Below are 8,919 nucleotides of genomic sequence, written 5' to 3'. Positions count from 1 at the left end.
GCCGATACCTCAGGTTCTTGATTCACTCTCAAGTTTGAGACCCTGCCACCAAGTGACCCTTTCCCACCTGACGGTCACACAGGTGGCCTCCGTACGTAACCACAACTCCAAATTGGAAGGGGAATTCCTCTAGCCGAGGGTGCAAGGACAGTGGGAGTTTAGGCCATAAGGGTCAGCTGGAGTGCAGGCCTGCAAGGCTAGGCCTGTACATTCACTGAATAGCCAGAATGTTTGCTCAGGATCCCCACCCGACTCCCCATCCTCTGGGCCATGCTGAACCATTTATGGGCTCTGAAAAGGCCTGACGCTCAGGCCGCATGCCTCTACGTGGGCTGCTTGGCTCACTGCGCAGTCCAGCTTTGTAGCGTTTGGTGGGTCTGTCCCTCCCTTTCTCAGTTCAAACCACCTTGCTTTTCCTCCAGTCCTCCTCCACCCCAGGCCTAAGCCGTCTAACTCAGGCACGGGGTGATAACGGGTAACACACCTAGGCCAATCCCGGCCGGCACCCTTGATGGCCAGTGGGACAGACGACCATCCAAAGTCTTCCCAAAGCTTCTGAGCCAGGCTGAGTGGGAGCCCGCGAACATTTATAGTCCCTGCTTCCATGTGGAGGCCAGAGCGGGCCTCGTAAGGGTCAGGGGAGACAGGAGAGCAGGTCAGAAGACAGTGACAAGACCATAATGTTGTCAGGAAAGACGCTGGATGAGGGAGGCAGTGGCTGGGAAAGGAGTCCACAGAGGGACAAAACCCCATTCCTCTTCCTGGGGTATGTGCCACTTCTCTACAAGGTCTAGACCGACCTGTGAGCTCAGCGTTATAGGACTTTTAGACTGCTCAGACTTCACGGCTACTTATTCTTTGTACCGACAACCCCAGACTGTTTTTTCGAACGCCATGACCTGAAAATATTCAAATAGCACACACACACACACACACACACACACACAAACCGGTTAACTTCTATCCCTCCCAGTTACCATCTTCCCTCTGGATCCTCCAAATAGACCTGTCCCTTTCCTTTAAAGGTGTCAAATGCCCGAAGAGTCCACCCTGCACTATGTACCCATGTCAGACCAGGCCTCCTGTATTCAGCTGGACACATCTTCAGCCAAGACGAGCTTCCTCTTTGGGGTGTTTGCACCCAGGACAGGAACATCCAGGCTGGGTAACACTGTCCCCTGCCTGGATGTCTGAGACAGATCCAGCCCCAGCGCATCAGCCCAAGGCCATTATCCAGGAGCAGTTCCCTGACTAAACTGGTAGCCTCTGGCCCTAGGCTGGCTTTCACTCAGAGTACCCCCCCAACCCCCCTCAAGCCTCGCCTGGGCTGTCCAGGTGTTGGCAGAAGTGGGAGCCCTCAGAAGGCCTGGCAGATGGTCAGGGCCCTGTTTGCCTTGAACAGCCACCGGAGCCAGGTGGTCACTTTCCCCTGCAAGGCCCCACAGCCCAGCCAAGCCACAGGGAACACATAAACAGACCCAGGCTGGCCAGCGAGTAGACAGGGAGGAGACCCCAGCCATTGCTTCCGTAGTCCCCTATCCAGGCACCTCACAGGATCCACAGGAGCTAGATCTGGTCAGTGAAGTGGCCAGGTTCAGCTCTTAGCCTGCCTTGAGCATGCCAAGAGGCTCTGCCCCTCTCTGGGCCCCTCCTCAGAACCAGCAACAAGAGCACCCAAAGGGGAGAGGGTGCACTAAGCCTACAGCTGCCAGCTCAGAATGGGATCATGGGACTTCAGATTCCATTGCTGCCCACCCTCAGCCTGCAAGCACTGCTCAAGACCATATAGGACACCTGGCCTGCAGGCTGCAGTGGGCAGGTCATGAGAGTCCTCACCCCAGGGAGGTGACAGAGGGCAGACCAGGAGGAGGGCACTAAGGTTCAAGAGGGATATCACTGTGTCCCAGGGGTCTGAGAGAACTCAGCCCTGCGGAGTACCGTGAAGAGGCACAGCCTTGCCCTAGGGTCCTGAGAGGTCATTGGCTCTGAGACTAGGGCTATGAAGCGTCCAGAGCAATTTCCAGGTCCAGCTCTTTCCTTGTCCTTGATGCCTTCTTGGCCAACCACAGAGTGACTCCAGCCTAAGGCTACCACAGCAAACTGAAGTAAACCTCGGTTTGGCGGGCCTGGTCCCACTGGCCAGCAGAGGCAGAGGAACAAGAGAGCATGGAGGGCCTGGGCCTCTGCTGGCTATATATATATATGCTGTGTTACCCTGAGTAAGCTGCTACACTTTCTGAGCCGCAGCTTCTCAGAGGTCAGGCTCCACTCAGCCTTCTTGACCTGTGTGTACTCAGAAGCCGCACCTCCTTCTCACGGATGTCCCCAGGATAGGTTTCAGCATCCTGGACTGGGCTTTTGTCTCCCTGCCTTGCACAGATAGGTAATCCTCAAGGACTCCAGGGTAAATCACCTCCAACTTCTTCCCATTTCAACATCACAGTCATGCAGGCAGGGGGACATTTAAGGCCAGGCTGGAGGATGGGTTCTGGGACAGGAGAAGGTGGACTCTTGGCCCCTTCGTCAACTTCTGTGGATCCAGTCACTCCCTATAATGATGGAACACAGGAGGCCCTTTCCCAGAATCCTGCTGCTAGTCACGTGATGCACTTGTCCCTCCAAGTCAACTTGACCCAGACTCTACCGCATTTGTGAATCAAAGGGTGATGTTGGTGTGGTTCACCCAGTGCTTTCTGTTTTTTGGTTTTTGTTTTGTTTTGTTTTTAAGATTTATTTATTTATATGAGTACACTGTTGCTGTCTTCAGACACACCAGAAGACGGCATCAGGCACATTACAGATGGTTGTGAGCCACCATGTGGTTTCTGGGAATTGAACTCAGGACCTCTGGAGGAACAGTCAGTGCTCTTAAACACTGAGCCATCTCTCCAGCCACACACAGTGGTTCTTGTCCCCAAAGGCCATGCTCCTATATACTACGTGCCCCAGTAAGATCACCTACATCACTAAGACAGAAGGGTGCACTGTGCATGCATTTGTGTGTGTGTGTGTGAACTTGTATATTTACTTGTGCTTGTGTCTGCTTGTGGTTCTGTTGGCATGTATACCTGTGTCTGTCTGTCTGTGTGCCAGTGTATATTTATATCATGTTTGTATGTCTGTATGTCTTTGCACATATCGGTCTTTTCGTGCATCTGAGAGACTGTGTGTCAGTGTCTATTTTTGTTTGTATGTATCTGTGTACGTGTGACCTGTGTGTGTGTGTGTGTGTGTGTGTGTGTGTGTGTGTGTGTGTACCCGTGGTCTGCGAATGCCGCCTGTGGGTGGAATTTGGCTCTTAGACATGTTTGGTTTGGCTCTCCCAGTATTTTCAACATCTTGAGCCAACATTTAAAAATCAGGATATTTCACATAAAAATTCAGCTTTCCAGCTTCTCTTAAAAATTCAGAAGCTCTGGAAGCCTTAGACCAGGATTCCCATGAGGCCACTCTCCTCCTAAGCTGCACAGGGCCAGCCTCCTTCAGCCTCCTTAGCCTCTTTTGCCTCGATCCTCTTGACCACCATTACCTTGAGGGTGACTGGGTTTGGGACCCAGAGTGTGTGGTCACTTCTAGATGTTAGCCTTTTGGGGAGTGTGTGCATGAGAGTGCATACGTGCACATCATAAAACTACATGTATGTACTTCTCTGTCTGAGGCACATCTGAATGCTTGCATACGCATCAATGCTTGTGTATGCACATGTATGAAGCCAGCATGTGTGGGGAGTATATGTAAGGCTATGCGTGTACATGTGTGTGTGCGTGAAGGGGGGCATATTCATAGCCATGTGGAGTGTGTGGGCCATTGTGGTCTGGCATGCTCTGAACAGGGGCCTCTTCCGGCCTTTGAGGGAGAATCGGATTCCCGGCTTCTGGCTGGGCTGCCCTGTGGGATTTATTTCTGTCTCAGTGCCCACTGGAGGCCTGAGTAATGGGAACATTTAAAGAAAACCAGAAATACATACGGAAGAGGCAGGCGGGCTAGGAAACTCAGCTCGGATACTCTGCCTGGTCCACAGCTGCAGGAGCCCAAGGCCAGATCTGAGTCTAGGACAAAATAGCCTGGGATCCAGCATGTCTTTCCACACTGTGCATTGCATAGTTCTGCCGACTCGGAGGCTTTTGGTGGGCAAGCTCAATACCTCACCGGATTAACAGTAAGCAGGGTGTTCAGGGCAAGGAGAGAGAGAGAGGATGCTACCTCTGCCTGTGTCAGGCTTGCAGGAGGTCCACATCTCTAGGTCTCTCACACACACACACACACACACACACACACACACACACACACACACACCACGCATGCAATGCATGCAGTCCACTCCCCAGCTCAAAGAGGAACAAGACTCGTAAGCCTGGCAGGACTAAATTTGTGCTTGGGTTAGGACACTTGAAGACTCTACCCAGATGGCTCCCTGGGACCGCCTGGGACCAGCTCTCCCCAGGACATGGTCACACCATTGTCCTGGGTTCAGATCACCTGAATCCCACTCTGGATCATGTCTGAAGGCCTATGTACCAGGGCACACGGGCCCATGGGAAAGGGAGGAGTCTTCATGTGGTGGAGATTCAGGCTATGTTGGAGGCTGTAGAGAGAGCAGGCAGTGCTGAACGATGCTTTAGCCTACCAGTCTGTGTCTCCTGCTGCCACCCAGTGGCCATATAAGAACAGAGGGAATTATGGGCCCTAACACAAGTGGTCTCAGCCTTGCTCTCTTCTTGGCTGAGGGGCTTCTTGGAAAGGTGGTCTTTTGTTTTTATAATTTAAAAGCGTGTGTTTGTGTGTGTGTGTGTGTGTGTGTGTGTGTGAGAGAGAGAGAGAGAGAGAGCTCACAAGCATAGATGTCAGGGGACAACTCTGTGGAGTCAGTTTTTCTGGACTCCAACACAGGATGTCTGGGCTACACAGCAAGGACTTTTACCCCCTGAGCCATCTCCCAGCCCTTGCTCACACTTAAACCTGTAATGTACCTTTGTATATATCTGGATGTTTGTGGATTGTGACACTCTCATGCCATTCCTGGTTCTTCTGTCTTCTGTCAGGCTTGCTCAGCAGTCAACATTACCAATCCTTCCAACAGATGCCAGTTTGCCATTTCTCTCTCCCACATCCCTGGGCAAGCATTGCTTGCTGCCTTCCTTTCAGTAATGGGCTAGGTGCTGGGCTTAAATCACCCTAACCCCCTAGGATTTTTATGCCCTTCCAGCTTGTGGCAGCCCTGATACATCAATGGCCGGCTACAAGTGAGAGTGAGTGTGGAGGATGAGACGGAGGTGAACGCACCATGAAAAGGTAAGGCAGGGAATTGGTGGAAGACACACAAGAAACTCATATCCCTAATGGCTTTAGGTGTGTGCACATTAGCTATCGTGATCCTATGAAATTCCTGGCCCCACACCTGGTGTGCACATGTAACCATTCACCAGGACACTAAGGGTCAGAGTAAATACGCACACCTTTCCAAAATGGTCTCAGTGTCTGCCACCACACTGTGCAAACCTTCCTGATCCCCACGCCCAGCACAGCAGTGTAGCTGAGAACACGTGTCTGAGTCTCCATTGCACTGAGGTTACTCCAGCTGTCTCTGCTGCTTTTTGCCAATCCTGTGCTCACCGGAGATCTGCTAGTCCCTATTTTCCATCTGGGGTTAGGCTGTTCTCTTTTGAGAGAATCTCCCTATAGCACAGGCTGGCCTCAACTTCCTGCCTCAATCTAAGATCTGGGATTACAGGTGTGTAACACCACTTTGAGCTGATTTTCAGGGTTTCTAATCAGTTCTTACATCTAATTCTTGTTGTGTCAAGAGGGATAGCTACTCTTATTTCTCTGAGAATAAAACAGACATTCATTTTAGGGCTATTGGTTCAGTTTCCTTGGCTATGTAGCTCCCTTTGCTCACAACCATCTGGAACTACAGTTCCAGGGGATCTGATGCCCTCTTCTGGCCTCCATGGGCACCAGGCAGAGATCTGGTTACATACACTCAGGCAAAATACATGAAATTAATGAATTCCAGCCTACCCACGGCTAGGTTATGTGTTGGGCACTGGACCTTAAGAGATCCATTTGTGTGTATGTGCCTCCTAACCCCCATGCCCTTGCAAGCTCAGGTGTCAGGACAAGGAGTAGGAGGACCAACTCCACAGTAAGGCTTCTGGGAAGGGAACTTGGGTCATCAGGTTTGGTGGCAAGTGACTTTACCCTCTGAGCATCTTCCTGTGTGTCTCTCCTCCCTGTTGTGCGACACCATCTCACACAGTTTACATTAGCCTTGTACTCACTATGTAGTTAGGGATGACAATGAATGGATCCTCTTGCATCTGTCATCTGCCTGCATCTTGCTTCACGTGGTGAGTGGCAGGGACTGAATCCAGGTCTTTGTGCACATTGAGCAAACACTCTAACAACCAGGTACACATCCCCTTTTCCCCCTAAGATGAGGCCTCACTGTGTAGCCCAGGCAGTTTTTGAACTCCTTCCTCAGACTCCCAAGGATGTCCAAACATACCTGGCAAAGCACTACAATTTTTCACTTTTATGAATCTTTTTTTTTTCCTTTGAAGACAGGATTTCTCTGTGTAGCCCTGGCTGTCCTGAACTAGCTCTGTAGACCAAGCTGGCCTTGAACTCACAGAGCTCTGTCTGCCTCTGACTTCTGAGTGCTGGGATTAAAGGTGTGCAACACACCACCTCACTCATTTTTGTGATTGTCTGAATGTATATTGGCATGGCAGTGTTTGTTTTGCTCTTTCCTTATTAGGCAGTTTCTCTGTTAAGTCCCCAAAGATCACAGATTAAGATGCACTACCTTTGTTAGCTTCCCCAACAGTATTCTAGTCCCAGAGCTGGGGCTGCAGGGGGTCCCAGTCACCAGGAGTCTGACTCCACGCCCGCCTGAGATCAGCTTCCTGTTGCCACTGAGACCCCAGACGGGGTATCTTTTCTTCTTCCATTCCTAGCTGCACTCCTGAATGCTCTGGCTAAGTCAGTCTCTGCCTCTTGAAGGAATGGGAGCCCCAGCCTGTCTGACTACTCAGTGCCTTGTGGGGCCCTGCTCTGAGCTAAGCAGACCTTCTGACAGCTGCCTCTTAACCTCCCTTTCCCTACATCTCTTCCTTCTCCCTCCTTTTGCCCGCCCCTACCCCAACAACCACCTTCTTTCTACTTTTCGAGAGAGACAAGGTTCTGTAGCCCAGGCTGGCCTCAAGCTCATTATATAGCTGAGGATGGTCTGAACTCCTGATCCTCCTGCCTCCCTCGGTTGCTGGGATTACAGGTTATCTGCATCCACATACAGATCTGAAAGATTTCATCGGAAAGATTTCATTTACCGTTTGGGTGCTCTAACTTCTGTGTGCACACACACACTTTACTGCATAACCTAAGTCCTTGGCACTGTCTGCCAAAGCTGGGCCACTGTATAGAAGGAACACAACCCACAGAGACCAGCACAGTGCGTGAGTTAGGGTGAGAAGAAGCCCTAAAATAAACTGTCAGGAGCCAATTTAGGGGGAGCTAAAAACTAGCAGGTAACATTTCTGAGATGGTTCCACCTTGGATTAAAATCTACGACGGAGCTCCTGTAGGCAAGGCCCAGGAGAAAATCATTTTAGGAAAGATTCCTGCTATTAATATGCTTTTCCTGTGTGTGTGTGTGTGTGTGTGTGTGTGTGTGTGTGTTAGTGTGTGTAAAACAATCACTAGCTATTAGCCCACACTTTTAAATAGATCTCTGCAGAACAATGAACAAATAGATGATTTCTTAATTCTTAATGATGATCCTGTAAGAATTCCTAAAATTATATCAGTATTTATCAAGCTTTTATAGTGGGATGGCTATTAGGGTCTCTCTGATAATCAAAACTGCATTGAGAACTCTGCCAGTCTTTAGTGTCACGAGTGAATTGCTTCTGAGATAGTAAGCAGACATTCTGCAACTTAGAGCACATTCCAAGAGGTTGTAAAACCATCAACCAAAGATCATAAAAAGGGAATTATGATTTATTATAGGTGCTAGGACAGAAGATAAAAATATTGACTGGATTTATCTATATAAAACTTCACTAGTAACTTATTGTCTTCAACTCTCCATGAACCTGTGGAGCTGTGACAGGTGATGAATATTTAGCCAGATAATTACTCCTAATGGATAGGCATGTAAACATTCTCTGTTGTAAACTTATTTATGATTTGAATTTATGTGTAAACTTGTGGTGAACTTTTGACCATGTGATCGTGTCTTCTGAAAGATGTGTCAGTGCTGAGGATACAGAGAGGAACCAGAAGTGAACTGAGGAGAGTTTTTTAGACAGCGCTGAACTCAAGAAGAACTCAGAAGTAAAGGCATAGCATTGGGAGTAGTGGCACTGAGAGTAAGGGCATTACTGTGACATCAGAGCAGGAGGAGAGAGCAGGATTAGAAGGAGAGTGCAGAGCAGAATAACTGAGAAACTATAAGGCAACTTAAAATACAAAGAGAGCAGTATGCAGAATGCTAAGGGGAAGAGAAAAAAAGAAGCTGTAGAGAGAGCAGAAGGAACAGGCAGGCTTCTCCTGACCATGGGACAGAACAGGTCTTTTCTTAATAGCAAAGCAGGTTTATAAAAGAGAACAAAGCTTTCTTCTTACAGACTTGGGTTTAAGTTGGGCCCAACTGGTTTGAATGGAGATGTATAAATGTACATGCGTGAATCTGTATATGGATTTATGTGAGTTTGTGCTTATTTGCTTATGTAAAAGTTTTTCCTCCTGCTAGCATGATGTTCTTCTCCTGGCTCAATAGATGTTTACTGCTCCAAACCTCTCCCCGCCTGACAAGCAAGGACAAAAGGGCAAAGGCTCTATCTAGCAGTTAATCCTTTACTTAATCTCCTGCTGGTTTTAAATTTTTTTTTAAGATCTATTTATTTATTTTATGTG

This window comes from Mus musculus, chromosome 9, assembly GCF_000001635.26.
Source record: "Mus musculus strain C57BL/6J chromosome 9, GRCm38.p6 C57BL/6J".
Lineage (NCBI taxonomy): Eukaryota > Metazoa > Chordata > Mammalia > Rodentia > Muridae > Mus > Mus musculus.
Note: the sequence above shows the minus strand (reverse complement) of the source record.